The sequence below is a fragment of the Canis lupus genome, chromosome 1 (assembly GCF_003254725.2).
Source record: "Canis lupus dingo isolate Sandy chromosome 1, ASM325472v2, whole genome shotgun sequence".
NCBI classification, from domain to species: Eukaryota; Metazoa; Chordata; class Mammalia; order Carnivora; family Canidae; genus Canis; species Canis lupus.
In genome coordinates this window covers 75,495,971-75,512,842 of record NC_064243.1, presented here as the reverse complement: position 1 = coordinate 75,512,842, position 16,872 = coordinate 75,495,971, and the positions used below count along the sequence as shown (strand labels likewise).

At 38.0% G+C, this 16,872-nt stretch overlaps 1 pseudogene; it reads right to left on the bottom strand.

The window, feature by feature from the left end:
• Window positions 1–10,304: 10,304 nt before the first annotated feature.
• LOC112643502 (ATP synthase subunit g, mitochondrial-like) lies at window positions 10,305–10,606 on the bottom strand (annotated as a pseudogene).
• Window positions 10,607–16,872: the final 6,266 nt, after the last annotated feature.

Genomic DNA, 16,872 nt, shown 5'->3' with positions numbered 1-16,872 from the left:
CCTTATTGAGTTAGTGTGTTTTCTTTTGTTCAATTTTTTTTAGTGACTTGAAGATTGAATATTCTATTTCTATTTCTTTTTTTTAAAAAAAAAAGATTATTTATTTATTTACTCATCAGAGACACACAGAGAGAGGCAGACAAAGGCAGAGGGAGAAGCAGGCTCCCTGCAGAGAGCCCACTGCAAGACTCAATCCCAGGACCCTGGGATCACAACCTGAGCCAAAGGCAGATGCTCAACCACTAAGCCACCCAAGTGCCCCCTGAATATTCTATTTCTAGTCTTATAATGGTTACCTTTAATTCTTTAACATAGGTACTTAAATTTTTGTTTTTTTTCCTTGGAATCTAGGATTAATAATTATCTACATTTCCCCTTAACAAGACAATAGTCTTAGCAAGCCCTTCCTTACTTTTTCTACCCTTTCTTTTATATGATATTGAATTCACTTAAGATTTTTATTCCAGATTGTCATTTAATAAACAATTATAAATCATTAAGTTTATACTTTTTAACACTTTACTGGTTTTTTGTTCACTATTGTTTCATATATCCATGTTTGTAGTCTTCATTTTGTTAGACTTTATCTCCAAGTAATTCATTCTGTAATAATCTGATGTTGTTAGTTTTGCTAAGTTTCTGAATATGAGAAAATAGTTCTCATTCCTCCCCTCATATTGAATGGTAATTTTGTTGGATATATAATTCTAGATTAAAAATTTCCTTGAGAAGTCTGTCTTCTCGCATTAGATTGCTAATGAAAAGTCTGACTTCAATCTGATTCTTGGTCCTTTGTAAGCCAAATGTTTTTTCACTCTTATACTTGGTGTTTTAAAATATCACCATGGTGAGTTTGAATATGGGTCTTAAAAAATCATCTTGCTGGGCACTTGTCAATTTCATTTTGAAGACTTGCAGCTTTATTCAGCTGTAGGGAATAATTTGTGCCACCATGAACTTCCTCTTACTTAGAATATCATAGTATGTAATCTCCTAACTAGTATCTCTTAATCTCTTTATGTCCTCCACAAAACAGCTAAAGTGCCTTTGAAAAAATTCAAACACATAAAAGTGGAGAGAATGGTATAATCAACCTCTGTGATCTCATTATCCAGTTGCAACAGTTATCAACTCAAAACAGTTTTATTTCACCTTTACCTTCCTTATCCCTGATTATTGTGAAGCAAATCCCAGATATCACATCGTTTCATATGTGTATATTTCTGTTTTGAAAAACATAACTAGAATGCCGTTAACACATTTAAAAACAGTATAATCAGTTATCTAGCTAGTAGTTACATTTTTCTACTTGTGTCATTTAAAAAAAAATGTATACAGATCAGGATCCCAATAAGATCCATACTACAAAGGGTCAATATGTTCCTTTGTTCTCCTTTAATCTATATGACTGGATCCTCGCCTCCCCCAATTTTTTTGCTATTTGTTTGTTGAATAAATCAGGTTATTTATTATGTAGAGTGTTTTATAGAATAAGTTTGTGATTAATGATAATTGCTTAGATCCATTAATTCATTAAAGTTTGCAAAAATGATATTTTAATTTTAGAATTCCTTCTTATTTATTAGCTAGAATACATCTGTGAGAAACTTGTTTTACTCATTAATGTGAGAGAAACTTATTTTACTCATTAACTATTTAGTTACCCTGAGATACAAATTATATAGGCAAGACTGTATAAATTTATTTTTCTATCAATTTCAAAATAATGAGCTTCCTAGCATCCTTCAGGACCAGTGAGTTGTCATTTTTTTTAAAAGATTTATTTATTCATTCATTCAGAGAGAGCAAAGAGAGAGGCAGAGACACAGGCGGAGGGAGAAGCAGGCTTCCTGCAGGAAGCCTGATGTGGGACTCGATCCTCAGTCCCCAGGATCACACCCCAGGCTGCAGGCGGCGCTAAACCACTGCGCCACCGGGGCTGCCCTGAGTTGTCATTTTTAAATTATTTTTTGTTATCATTATAAAGTCATGGATTTGAAATGTGTTATGTATTTCAGTCCTTGAGAGTTCTTGTTTAAACGCAAATTGTTCCATCTTTGACCAGCACCTCTCTTTTCAGGATGCTTCTTGAGTCATTTGTTTATTTATTTATTACATCTTTTAAATAAAGTTTTATTTATTTATTTTAGAGTGACAGAGAGCACCTGTGAGCAGGGGGAGGGAAGGAGGAAGAAGAGGAGGGAGAGAAGCAGACTCCCTGCTGACCTGTGAACCTGATGTGAGGCTTGATCCAGGGCCCTGAAATCATGACCTGAGCTGAAATCAAGAGTCAGCTGCTTAAATGACTGAGCCACCTAGGCGTCCCTGACCACTTCATTTTAAACCAAGTGACACTTGGGACACCTGGGTGGCTCAGTGGTTGAGTATCTGCCTTTGGCTCAGGTCATGATCCCAGGGTTGTGGGATGGAGTCCTGCAAGGCTCCCTGCAGGGAGCCTGATTCTCCCTCTGCCTATGTCTCTGCCTCTCTCTGTGTCTCTCATGAATAAATAAATAAAATCTTAAAAAAAAACCACACACACACACAAGCAATTCTCTTTACCCTAAGTAATAGTCACTTGAGGCTTCTTTCAGTTCCATATACATAACTCTGTTCCTTTTTTTTTTTATTGGTGTTCAATTTACTAACATACAGAATAACCCCCAGTGCCCGTCACCCATTCACTCCCACCCCCCGCCCTCCTCCCCTTCCAACACCCCTAGTTCGTTTCCCAGAGTTAGCAGTCTTTACGTTCTGTCTCCCTTTCTGATATTTCCCACACATTTCTTCCCCCTTCCCTTATATTCCCTTTCACTATTATTTATATTCCCCAAATGAATGAGAACATATAATGTTTGTCCTTCTCCGACTGGCTTACTTCACTCAGCATAATACCCTCCAGTTCCATCCACGTTGAAGCAAATGGTGGGTATTTGTCATTTCTAATAGCTGAGTAATATTCCATTGTATACATATACCACATCTTCTTTATCCATTCATCTTTCGATGGACACCGAGGCTCCTTCCACAGTTTGGCTATCGTGGCCATTGCTGCTATAAACATCGGGGTGCAGGTGTCCCGGCGTTTCACTGCATCTGTATCTTTGGGGTAAATCCCCAGCAGTGCAATTGCTGGGTCGTAGGGCAGGTATATTTTTAACTGTTTGAGGAACCTCCACACAGTTTTCCAGAGTGGCTGCACCAGTTCACATTCCCACCAACAGTGTATGAGGGTTCCCTTTTCTCCACATCCTCTCCAACATTTGTTGTTTCCTGCCTTGTTAATTTTCCCCATTCTCACTGGTGTGAGGTGGTATCTCATTGTGGTTTTGATTTGTATTTCCCTGATGGCAAGTGATGCAGAGCATTTTCTCATGTGCATGTTGGCCATGTCTATGTCTTCCTCTGTGAGATTTCTGTTCATGTCTTTTGCCCATTTCATGATTGGATTGTTTGTTTCTTTGGTGTTGAGTTTAAGAAGTTCTTTATAGATCTTGGAAACTAGCCCTTTATCTGATACGTCATTTGCAAATATCTTCTCCCATTCTGTAGGTTGTCTTTGAGTTTTGTTGACTGTATCCTTTGCTGTGCAAAAGCTTCTTATCTTGATGAAGTCCCAATAGTTCATTTTTGCTTTTGTTTCTTTTGCCTTCGTGGATGTATCTTGCAAGAAGTCACTATGGCCGAGTTCAAAAAGGGTGTTGCCTGTGTTCTCCTCTAGGATTTTGATGGAATCTTGTCTCACATTTAGATCTTTCATCCATTTTGAGTTTATCTTTGTGTATGGTGAAAAAGAGTGGTCTAGTTTCATTCTTCTGCATGTGGATGTCCAATTTTCCCAGCACCATTTATTGAAGAGACTGTCTTTCTTCCAATGGATAGTCTTTCCTCCTTTATCGAATATTAGTTGCCCATAAAGTTCAGGGTCCACTTCTGGATTCTCTATTCTGTTCCACTGATCTATGTGTCTGTTTTTGTGCCAGTACCACACTGTCTTGATGACCACAGCTTTGTAGTACAACCTGAAATCTGGCATTGTGATGCCCCCAGATATGGTTTTCTTTTTTAAAATTCCCCTGGCTATTCGGAGTCTTTTCTGATTCCACACAAATCTTAAAATAATTTGTTCTAACTCTCTGAAGAAAGTCCATGGTATTTTGATAGGGATTGCATTAAACGTGTATATTGCCCTGGGTAACATTGACATTTTCACAATATTAATTCTGCCAATCCATGAGCATGGAATATTTTTCCATCTCTTTGTGTCTTCCTCAATTTCTTTCAGAAGTGTTCTATAGTTTTGAGGGTATAGATCCTTTACATCTTTGGTTAGGTTTATTCCTAGGTATCTTATGCTTTTGGGTGCAATTGTAAATGGGATTGACTCCTTAATTTCTCTTTCTTCAGTCTCATTGTTAGTGTATAGAAATGCCACTGACTTCTGGGCATTGATTTTGTATCCTGCCACGCTACCGAATTGCTGTATGAGTTCTAGCAATCTTGGGGTGGAGACTTTTGGGTTTTCTATGTAGAGTATCATGTCATCGGCGAAGAGGGAGAGTTTGACTTCTTCTTTGCCAATTTGAATGCCTTTAATGTCTTTTTGTTGTCTGATTGCTGAGGCTAGGACTTCCAGTACTAACTCTGTTCCTTTCTACATTAGGATGCTTTCACATGCTGTTCTCTCTGTTTGGAAGGCTTTCTCCTTTTCCATTCAATTTAGATAATTTCTACTTATTATTAAGATTTAAACTTAAAATTCGCATCTTCAAAGAAATTTTCTCTGCCTCATCATATTGTTAGTTCGTCACTGTTATAAATTTTCTTAATATTTCATACTTTCCCACCACATTTATCATAATTATTTTTTTAAAGATTTATTTTTATTTATTTATGATAGACAGAGAGAGAGAGAGAGAGAGAGTCAGAGACACAGGCAGAGGGAGAAGCAGGCTCCATGCCGGAAGCCCAATGCGGGACTCGATCCCGGGACTCCAGGATCCCGCCCTGGGCCAAAGGCAGGCGCGAAACCGCCAAGCCACCCAGGGATCCCCCATAATTATAATTTAAAACTGTTAATGGAAAATTTCAAGCTTAGAAAAATGTTGAGAGAATAGCATAGTAAATTCCTGCATTTCTGTCACCCAATTTTAACAATTAACTCAATTTCAGTCTTGTTTGAACTATATGCCATCCTTTGATTATTTTGAAGGAAATCTTCAACATCATATAATTTAATTACTAACATTTTGGCATTGTAATTATCATTTGACAACTAATTGTGAACTCTATTGTTCACTGACTTTTGCAGAACGTAAGTAAATTCCATGAGTTCAGGGATTTGATTGTCTTGTTCTAGCTCAGTGGTGTGAATGAATGGAATGTTACAGATTACTGGAGAAAACAGGAATATGCATTTAGCATATTGAGAGTTCAGCACAGCACTTGTCATATTCTCCCACAGAATCTTTGTTAATGATATGTTCTAGAATTAAGAACAATTAAGTGGATCCATTTTTTGTTGATTGATTGCATCCAAATGGATTAATGAGATTGTGGTTTTTAGTGTCGTGTTCTTCCCATGGTCTGCTCTTGTTCTCTCTCTGTCTCTGTCTCTCTCTGTCTCTGTCTCTCTGTCTCTGTCTCTCTGTCTCTCTCTCTCTCTCTATATATATATAAATTATATATATATATATATATATATATAATTTAAATCAAAGACTTGGACAAGTCAGAGAGAGGACAATTTTCTCAAATATGGGATGCATTTTCCAATACTGGAAGACAGAATCAGAACCCAGAAATGATTTTGACAGCATGAGGTGACTGACAAAACCAGTAAGAGAAATTTAACAGTAATAACAGCCTCATACTTAGGGCCAAAAGACACAGTTGCAGGAGTTTATGGTGGGAGAACATGTGGCTTAGCAGCAGCATGTATTAAAAATATCTGATGTCCACAGTGTAGTCACTTTGATGAGAAGATAATTCAAACTGGATTTTCAGTATCATAAGGATAGTGTGACAATTCTAGCCTTTCCACTTCCATTGGGTGCTGTAGTGACACTGTCTGGGACTTTTTAAAGCAGCTGAGTCCCCATCAGGCTCAGCCAATCAATTTTCTTGTTGCTCTTGTTTTACTTCTTTGAAACTTCTATAGGACGAGCAAATAGTGAGTTGGAGGCCCATCAAAATTAGATCCCATTTGTTGAGTACAGTGCTAAATGCCTTATATGTATTCTTCATGGTTATGAGAATGAAAGAAAATGAAGGGGTTAAAAAATTTATTTTCTTATTTTTTATTAAAAATATCTATTGTTGTATTTTCTCTAAAATTTGTTTTCATTAAATAATGAACAGATTATATGCATTTATAAGATACATGTAAGTTTTAAGGAATGATGGTGAAACATATCAGTGTCTCCACACACAGCTTAAGAACCAGAACATTCTAGGGAATTCTGAGGAATTTTCCTTCCCAATTACACTTCACTTCTTCAGAAGAGGCCATTATCCTGAATTTTGTGTTTAACACTTTCTTGCTTTCCTCTTTAATTTTACCACTCTGTATGTATTCTTAAATAATATGTTGTTTAGTATTGCATGTTTTATAACTAAAAATGAAATCCTAGGATATATGCCTTTCTGTTTTTTGCTTTCCACCCCTCAACACTATATGTTCCATGCTGATGGCATGTGATTAGTTTATTCATTGTGCTGTGTAAGATTTCATTTTAGGAAAAGACTACATTTTGTGCATCCATGTATTTATGGACATTCAGATTGTTTCCAGCATTTTGTTTTTACAAATATTGCTATGAATATCCTTGTACACATATTTTGGTGCACATGTGAAATCATTTTGGGAGGACATCTGCTTACATGTCAACTAAGATTATTGGGTTGGGCTGTGTCTATTATACTAAAATAAAACAATTTTTCGAAAGGTTAGGTTGGGCTGCACCTCCTCTGTATCACCCCTTTGCACTCTGGTAGCCGTGACTTCTGACATATTCAAGAGGTAAGACTTAGGAAAGGTCTTAACTGACTATTGTTCCTTGGTCTTTGAAGCTGTTTTAAGGCTAATTCTGTCTGAACCTAGTAGTGATCATATTTTTTTGGTGCAATAGTGGGATTTTTTTCAGAGGCGATCCCTTGCACTGCTGGGAATCTCTACCGATAGATGCCTTGGTAGGGGTGAACACATTTCCTCTGGATGGTCACTTATGAGTTCCTCAATAACTCCTGCACATCTCTCCATACATTTTTAACATCTGTCTAGTGAGGTCATTACACTATGCCAGTGACTCTCGCTGGTGGGATCCAAGACTGCTCCACACCTGCTTGTATTCCCACTTGACATTTACCCTGCCACCTTTTACCCTCATAATGAGGAAATGTCAGATGCTTGACAGAAAATGGAAGATGGGGCATTTTCAAAAGTTTTTTGTTTCTTTTTTTTTTTTTTTCTCTTTAAAGATTTTATTTATTTGAAGAATGCCTGGGTGGCTCAGTCGGTTAAGTATCTGCTTTCGGCTCAGGTCATGATCCCAGAGTCTTGGGATTGGGCTTTCTGCTCAGCGAGGAGCCTGTTTCTCCCTTTCCTTCCTCCTCTTCCCCTGCTTGTTTGTGTGCTGTCTCTCATTCTCTGTCAAATAAATAAATAAATAAATAAATAAATAAATAAATAAATAAAACATTTCCTTAAGATTTTATTTGAGGGAGAGAGAGAGACTGAGAGAGAGAACAGAGGGAGGGGCAAAGGGAGAGGGAGAGAGAGAATCTCAGGCAAATTCTGCACTGAGCATGGAGTCCAAGCCTTAAAACAGCTTCAGACCATTTGAGCATGCCCCTCAAAAATTTTAAGACCACTTAAACTCACTCTAATTATTATTATTATTATTTTTTTTTAAAGATTTTTATTTATTTATCCGAGAGATAGAGAGAGAGGCAGAGACACAGGCAGAGGGAGAAGCAGGCTCCATGCAGGGAGCCCGACGTGGGACTTGATACTGGGTCTCCAGGATTATGCACAGGACTGAAGGCCGCGCTAAACCGCTGAGTCACCTGGGCTGTCCAGTTATTATTATTTATCATACATTACTGTTGGGGGCAGCACCTATTAAAAATGAAAATGCATGTGCCCTAACATATTCATTTATAGTACTTTGTTCTGCAGATATACCTGCACAAGTTTGCACACACACGCACAACTAGTCATTGTCACATTGCTTATAAAGCAAAAACATTGGAAACAATTTAATGTGTATGTATAGGTAATGCATCCATGCAGGGTTATCGTAGGTAATCCTTAAAAATGAATAAGGTATATTTTGTAAGAAATAAATTGCAAAATATATTGTTAAGCCAATAAAAGTAATTTGGAGAATAATGTATATAGCATGCTACCATTTCAGTGTGCTGGAATATTTGGAAATTTTTTTTAATATTTAGAATTTTTGAAGATTATATATATATATATATATATATACATTTGCAAATGCATAGGATATTTCTGGGTAGGTATATAGCAAACTGATAACACTGGTTGCTTCTAAGAAAGGGAATTGTAATTGTAGGTATAGTGGTCAGGGATGGGAGGATAACCTACCTTTTGCTATGTGTAATATACTATTTTGTATTTTTGGATTATTCTTTAATAATACTTTAGGTGATTATAATAATACTAAAGATAATACTTTAGAATTAATTTCTTTAGAAAAGTATGCATTAATTCTGAAAAATCCTTTTTTAAACAAAATAAAATAAATCCTATTAAATATTCCACTTCCCACTATTAATATTTGGTAATTGGGATGTCAGTAGGACAGCAGATGGAAATGTCTGCAAGGCAGTTGGGAATGTGGACGGGAGCAAGTCAGAACTGAAGATGGAGAGAAAAGACTCATAAAATTGCCAAAAGATAGAGGGTAGAGGGGAGAGAAGTGGGCAGTGGGCACAACCAAAGGGAGTACTTACATTCAGGGTCAGAAGGAGAAAGAGAAGCAGAGGGAGAGGTAGATGTGAGAGTGAACAGCATTGTAAAACATCAGGGGAGCAGATCATCTGAAGCAATAGAAGTTGTTGATAGTGGCTGGCTGCAGAGAGCCTGAGGAGGACGGAAAGTGTTAACAGCTTGTTGGATCCTTCATTGGCTATCAAGAAGATTTCTCTTGCATGATTAGATGTAAGGAGATGGAGGCACTGAGAAAGAAACTCGATAGTGAAGGGAAGAAAGGAGGAGCAGGAATGTAGTTCAAGGAGTAGCTGATGAGTGGAGGTGGGCTGTGTGTGTATGTATTTTAAGGTGGGAAGCACCTCAAAACATTTATTACATTGGCAGGAAGCAGTCACATAAGAAAGAATGAATATGTAATGAGATCTGGTTCAGGGTTGGGGAATTATTGATGGAGTAAGGCCCCAGAGAATGGATGAGAATGAGGGCCATGAAGGGAGTCTTTTACTTTGAAACAGAAAAGGGTCATCTCTCTCTCTTTTTTTTTTTTTTTTGATACCTATCACTTTTATTTCAGGACTAAGCTACTCTTTAGACTCATGGATGATACTAAGTTATACCCCTGTTTAAATATCTGTAGGATATTTTATTTTGCAAAGATAGGTTCTAAAAATCATAAAACTGGACAGATTAATGATATCACACATATCAAACAGACTTAAATGTAGATCGTGGCTCTCATTCACTCAGTCCTACTGTTAAGATGTTACAAGATACATATTTAGAATACCACCCTGCTATTTTCTCTTGGGGAGGCTATATTCAAGTTGACAAGAAGTACCCCAATATTTATAGACATAGCTATTATCAAAGGGATCTTTCCCTGATTTTAGCAAAGAGAAACAGTCCAAGTTTTATTTTTTATGACTACTGACATGATTTAACTATATCACTTTGGCACATGGTCTTACTATTTCTCCCACTATGGCAAATCCCAGTTTCCTCAAGTCTTTTGCTTACACTTCTCCAGAAATAAAGCTTAAATATCATATCTTTCAAACCTTCAAACTAAAATGTTATCTTTATATATACATGTATAGGTTGATATATTTACAAATATCCTTTCCAATTTCAAGCTCAACAAAGACATTCATTTAGAGCTATATGAATGTATCATTGCAAAGGACAACAACTTAATATCAAAAGAAATCATTACCTTCCATTGTAGCATTTGATAGAGAAAACATTGATTTTGACACATTATTTTATTCAGATAGCAGTTTAGTCAAACATGGTTCAAGAACCTCAAATAATAAATCAGATATAATCAAATGTTAATGATTGGGCTTCAAGTATAGTGAATGATGCCATGCCTACCTATGATCTTGCCAAGATAAAACCACATCCACACCTCAGAGGCCACCAAACCATTCAGCACAGCTTCCTTAACTGTGAATTATTTGAAGCTGCCAAATTGAGTGCCAGTGACAATTTTTTTGCAGCTCTGAATAGGGACCTCAGCAGGAATTGGAGGAACCAGCTCTACCCTAAGATAGCATCAAAATATGGCAGTCTAGGCTACAAGAGAGTCACAACAGCTTTTTCCAGGAGTGGAATCTTCTCTATGAGGTTATAGACAGATTGGATCATAGCTCTAGCATGAAAAATTTGTCATTCAGAACTGGAGGGTGACCTCTCTGTGCGGCTCTAGTGAAGGAAGGGATGATGGGGAAGAGACAAAGAAGTGATGTTAATGAGGAATCACCTCTACATTATGAATAAAAGAATGAATGTGATCATCTGCAGGGAATAAGATGATAGAATGGAAGAGATTTTACATTTATAGAATAGTCTCATAAATTTTATAATTAGAAAAGATGCAGGAGGGTTCTTCTTAATTTAGCAAAGCAGGTGGTGTGCAGCAGCATGATGTAATGGAAAGAACAGTAATTTTGAGGCCAGAAAGACCTGAGTTTGAGTCTTGGCTTTATTCCTTTTTAACAAGGTACCAAACTTATCTGTCACAGTTTCTTCATAGTAAAATGGGGACAAGAGTATTTATTTTGCCAGGTAGTTATACACATTCAACGATAGGACATGGAAGTTAATTTCATTTCCAACAGCCATTTATTAATCTTTTACTGAGTGCCAATATTCCATTATGTCTTTATCCTCAAGGAGTTTGATGTCTAGAAAGGAATTCTTTTTCATTCTCTTTTTGGGCCAAAAAACCTCCAAATACCCAACTTTTGCAGAATTGTGAGAGGACTTGTTGACTGCTTTCCTGTCTGTGTGCTTTTAGATAACTATATCAAATCCCATGTGTAAGTGTTATTCCGGTCTGCCTGGATTTAGCCACTAATGCTGGGCAAGCCACTTCTCCAAGGCAGTGTGCCATGAATGTGACCCCTTGACCTCTGGCCAACCGGCTTGGTGGAGGGAACCCTTTGTAGCTGCCAGTCATAAGGCATGAGTGGCCTTGGACTCCTGGCTTCAATAGTGATTCAGCCTGTCTCGCCCTCATCTCTGTAATAAACTTGATGTGTGTTTTTTCTAGTCTTCTTTTTGTTATTGTTGTTGTTAGCAGCTGAACATAGGGTTATTTAACTTTTAGATGGTCTCCCAGAGAGCAATGGTACCAGGCTGAGGACCTAAGAGCCGCTGACCACAATCATGAACAGTAAATGACATTCATCCATTTATTATCTCCATTACTTTTAGGGAGAATAAGTAAAGACATGTGTCCTTGATTAGGGAGATTGGAATTAAACATGATGATTGAACTTGGAATGTGAGTCTAGAGAAATGTTAAATTAAATTCTAACAGAAATGCTTTGGCAAAAGGATTATAAATTAAAGCTTTAATATGTGTACTCTAGTTGCTTAAGTGATCGTAACATTGGTTAAGCATTTAACAGCAGTGAAATTGTTCCAATGTCATCTGTGATTTATGAAGATCAGCACGTCCAGATCAGAATTGGGTTAATTGGAGCTCATCACCAAGGAAAGGACAAAACATTCTGACCAATACCTGGATTGTATAATAGACCTCATTCCCTTCTTCAGTGTTTTTTTAATGCAGCAGAACATTTAGAAGGATCAGTAGGGATTAGGTTGGCTCCATTTCTAGAACCCTGTAAATATGAACCTTTCAAAGTTGGTGATTGACAGTTCATAGATGTATCTATTTCATACATGTGACCTCTCAGTTTTCCAGGCAGGTCAGTCTGTTTGTCCGTGTTGTCAGGCTTGCACAAGAATGATCACATTGTCACAGGTATCAGTAGAATGTTCCAGCTGACCTCTGTTAGGCCTTTGAGAAAAGGTGGAAAACAAAAACAAAAACAAAACAAAAACTGACAAATGCCAAGATATTTGATTCAGTGATTAACAATGATTTTTTTAAGACACTTTGTGATTCTGTTAAAATAGAATAGACCAGAGATTGATGAGCTTGCTTTGAGTGAGATAATGCATGGAAGAAAGGCACTCACCCAGCACGGGGTCAGTGCTCAAAAAACACAAGCTCCTACTACCTTTCTCTCTATTATTTGGAATGAATGTCGCTGAATCCCCTGCCATCTCCCACTTTGGTCCTCCTGAGCATCTGTTGTTTTCTCTGAACCTTGGTGGCATGAAGGCAAAACACATTCATTCTAAGGACATGCCACCCTGATGTTGAAGGTGACAGGACATAGTCAGTGGCCCTGGAAGCCCTATTTCAGATTCCAGGTAATTTTGCTGGGTCAGCACAGCATGCAAACTGGACGATTGAGGTCATGTTCTGCATTGGCCTACACTGGGGAATTGCTGTATACAGCCAACAATCTTCCCTGGCAGTAAGGAGTGATGAGCGGCCCTGGACCTCATTGTGCAGCATTCCTTTAAACCATGTGTTCATAAACCAGCACTCAACTGCTGTACTAACAAGAGAGCCAGTTTTTGGATAGTCAGAGGCATTCTATCAAGGCATTGTTGTCCAGGTTATATACTAGAATTGCTACATTTTTGGTTCTCTTCAACTCATTTTATAGATAGAAGAGGAGAATTTGGAACTTCTGTAGCTTCTAAATCAACTCTTGTTTCTTTCTTTTTTTTTTTTTTTATTTATTTATGACAGTCACACACACAAAGAGAGAGAGAGAGGCAGAGACACAGGCAGAGGGAGAAGCAGGCTTCATGCACCGGGAGCCCGACATAGGATTCGATCCCGGGTCTCCAGGATCGCGCCCTGAGCCAAAGGCAGGCGCCAAACCGCTGCGCCACCCAGGGATCCCTCAACTCTTGTTTCAATGCAGATGGCTCCTTGTACTAAATAATATCCTCTACATTCTATACTTTATACTTGTAAATTCTTTCTTTTTTTAAAGAAAATATTTTATTTATTTGAGAGAGCAAGGGAGAGAGCACAAGCAAGCGAAGGGGCAGAGGGAGAGGGAGAAGCAGGCTCTTGGCTGAGCAGGGAGCCTGACATGGGGCTCGATCCCAGGACCCCGGGATCATGACCTGAGCTGAAGGCAGACACCTAACCGACTGAGTCACCCAGGAGCCCTGACATTTCCAGTGACTGTTTCTAGTTCTCCACCCTTTGTAAAGAGAGACGAAAAAAAGGGAATATGGCTGGGCATGGTTGTTGAAATAGCCAGGCCACAGTGACTGCCACAGTGATGAGTGCATGTTGGCTGTTATTGTTGCTGTGATTCTAGTTCCTTAGATTAGGAAGTTATTTCATGGAAGTTATTTCTTACTCCCCCCTTCTTTCCTATCAAACACTTAGACACCAAGTTTGGTGATTTCTCCTACTCAGTGTTTTCTATGCCCATCCTTCTTTGCCTTTTGTACTATTCCTAATATTTCTGGTTTTTATCATCTCATACATGCAAGAAAGTAGGAATTTCATTCTGTCCCTTTGATCTCCAGTTTCTCCATGCCCTGCTCCACCTTCTCCTGTAGCAATGAATCTTCATTGAATACCTGTCATGCCACATCTGGCCCCAGATCCCTCAGTTCCTCCCTACTGTCCAGGGTAGTGATTTTTTTTTTTTTTAATACTGGATGGCTAAATTTTATTAAGATTTTATTAAAATGTTGTTACCTCTAAATTAGTTTAAGTCATTTAATTGATGTGAGACAATTGTTTAAAATAATTACAAAATATAACCCCAATCCAGAATCAATCTAGATTTTTTGAGATACTTGATAACTTTAAAGTTAATAGGGAAGAAATTTCTGCAAATATCTAAATTTTGAAAAGGAATAACAAAGAGAAGAGTTACCCATTTCGATACTAAGGTAGACTACAAAGCCTAGCAAGAAAAATATATGTGATACTAGTATAGGAATAAATAGATCAATGGAATGGAGCACATAATACAGGGACAGATCTTGTATATGTGGGAATTTTTTTAGATTTATTTATTTTTATTTATTTATGATAGACACAGAGAGAGAGGCAGAGACAAAGGAGGAGGGAGAAGCAGGCTCCATGTCGGGAGCCTGACGTGGGCCTCAATCCCGGGACTCCAGGATCGCGCCTTGGGCCAAAGGCAGGCGCTAAACCGCTGAGCCACCCAGGGATCCCCTGGAATTTTTTTAATATGGGAATTTGATATACAATCAAAGTGGTCCCAGAAATCAATGGGAAAAGGAGAGAAGGTACTGGGAAAACAAGCTTGTATGGAGAAAAAGAACAGTGGGACCCTACTTAGTACCATGTTCAAAAATGGACTGTAGGTGCATAAAATAACTAAATGTGAAGAATAAAGCGATAAAGTTAAACAAAGATAATCCTGGAGGTTTATGTCCACAGGGAATGGGGCTTCTTAAATAAATCTCCAAAGCAAAACAGGAATAGTGGGGGGGTGGAGAGAAATTTTATTATAAAAGAATTAAGGATTTCTGTCCAACGAAGAAAATGTGAGCAAAGTAAACAGTTAGATGACAAACTGGGAGAAAATATTTGCAGTGTCAAACTACAAGAAACTCCTGCAAATAAATAAGAAAATGATACTTGAGTAGAAAAAAAATGCAAACGGAAAAGAAGTAGCAATTCACAGAAAAAAACAAATGACTATATCAGGTATATTAACAGATGCTCTAAATCATTAATAATTAGTAAATACAAATTAAAATAATATTATTTTGCACCTACCAGTTTGGCAAACATCAGAAGAGTGGATAACACACCGATGGGAAAATAGGAACCATTATACATCACTGGAGCGAATGTGGGGAGTAGATTGTTGGAGCTATTCTAGCGAGAAATATGGCAGCTCTTAGGCAAATTAAAAATCTTTATACATTATAACCAGAAGTTCCGCTTTTGGTTATATGTCCCAAAGAGTTCTCATAGAGGTCTGTTAAGGTGATTGCAATTGCACATGCTTGTCACAACATTATTATTTTTTATTTTTTTATTTTTTGTCACAACATTATTTGTGGTAGTGGGGGTAGGGCATCATACAGATGCACACCACTGGAGAACGGTTAATCAAGCATCAAGGGTGCAACTCATGGAATCCTGTGCAGTAATTAGAAGCATCAGACCAGTTGTACACAGTCACATGGAAAACTTAGAAACATAGCGCTGAGTGAGGAAGAAAACTGAGGGCATGTACATGAGAATGATGAACGGGACTGAAAGAATAAATAAATAAAATACAACAAGAGCAGGACCTTGCATGGACCAATGATGACAACATGTCACAAAGAGGATCCTTAACTCAATCCTTGGCCAACTAGCGTTCTTCGCTGAATGCCCACTGCCGCCTTCTCTCAGCTTCACTGACATGGTTATGCTGAGCTTTTGCTGAGAAAAGTCTCTTTGAGAGGTCCTTGCTTTTGCCTGTATTGTAAAACGTTAGGATTTCCTTCACTTCCCAGCTTTTTTGAGTGTTACTGTCAGGCTGGCCCAATTGAATTTGTAACTACCAGATATTTCTTTCTTTTCTGATCTGTTGCTGATATATGGTAGTGATTCTTTTTTTTTTTTTTTTTAAAGATTTTTATGTATTTATTCACGAGAGACACACAGAGAGAGCAGAGACATAGGCAGAGGGAGAAGCAGGCTCCCTGCTGGGAGCCTGATATGGGATTCCATCCCAGGACCCTGGGATCACACGCTGAGCAGAAGGCAGACACTCAACTGCTGAGCCACCCAGGTGTCCTTATGGACATGATTCTTAAACCTCAGTGTACATCAGAATCATCTGGGAGGCTTGTTAAAAGTTAGATGTCTTGGGATCCCTGGGTGACTCCAGCGATTTGGCGCCTGCCTTTGGCCCAGGGTGTGATCCTGGAGTCCCGGGATCGAGTCCCGAGTCGGGCTCCTGGCATGGAGCCTGCTTCTCCCTCTGCCTGTGTCTCTGCCTCTCTCTCTCTGTGTGTGTCTATCATAAATAAATAAATAAACCTTTAAAAAAATAGATGTCTCTTAAAAGTAGGTACTGAGGTTACAAAATAATATATTCTCAAGTCACATGGTGTAATGGGAAAGACAGGTAAAATAATGATAATCAAGATCATTGCTGTTTATTTTCTATGCCAGTTATTTGGCACATTAAAAGTATTGCTTTACATAGGATCCATTATTAGTTATCTTTTCATCTATATAGAAGGCTTACTTACCTCTTTCAGTAGATCAGAAATTCCTCGAAGGCAGAGATTATATATCACTTTGCTGCTCTCATTAATCCTAAAACATTCAACAAAAACTTGTTGAATGAGTCAGTGGTATACATACAAGATATTCACTGGGAGCTTTAAAAATATGGGACAGATCCATCAAAAACATTGGAAAACCTTAGAGACTGGGTAAATAAATCCTCTGTCAGATTAGATATATAGTTTGAAGCAACAGAATCAACAATCCTGGCGTGCCCAGGAATGAGGAGTGTCCTAGGGTGTAGGACCTTCAA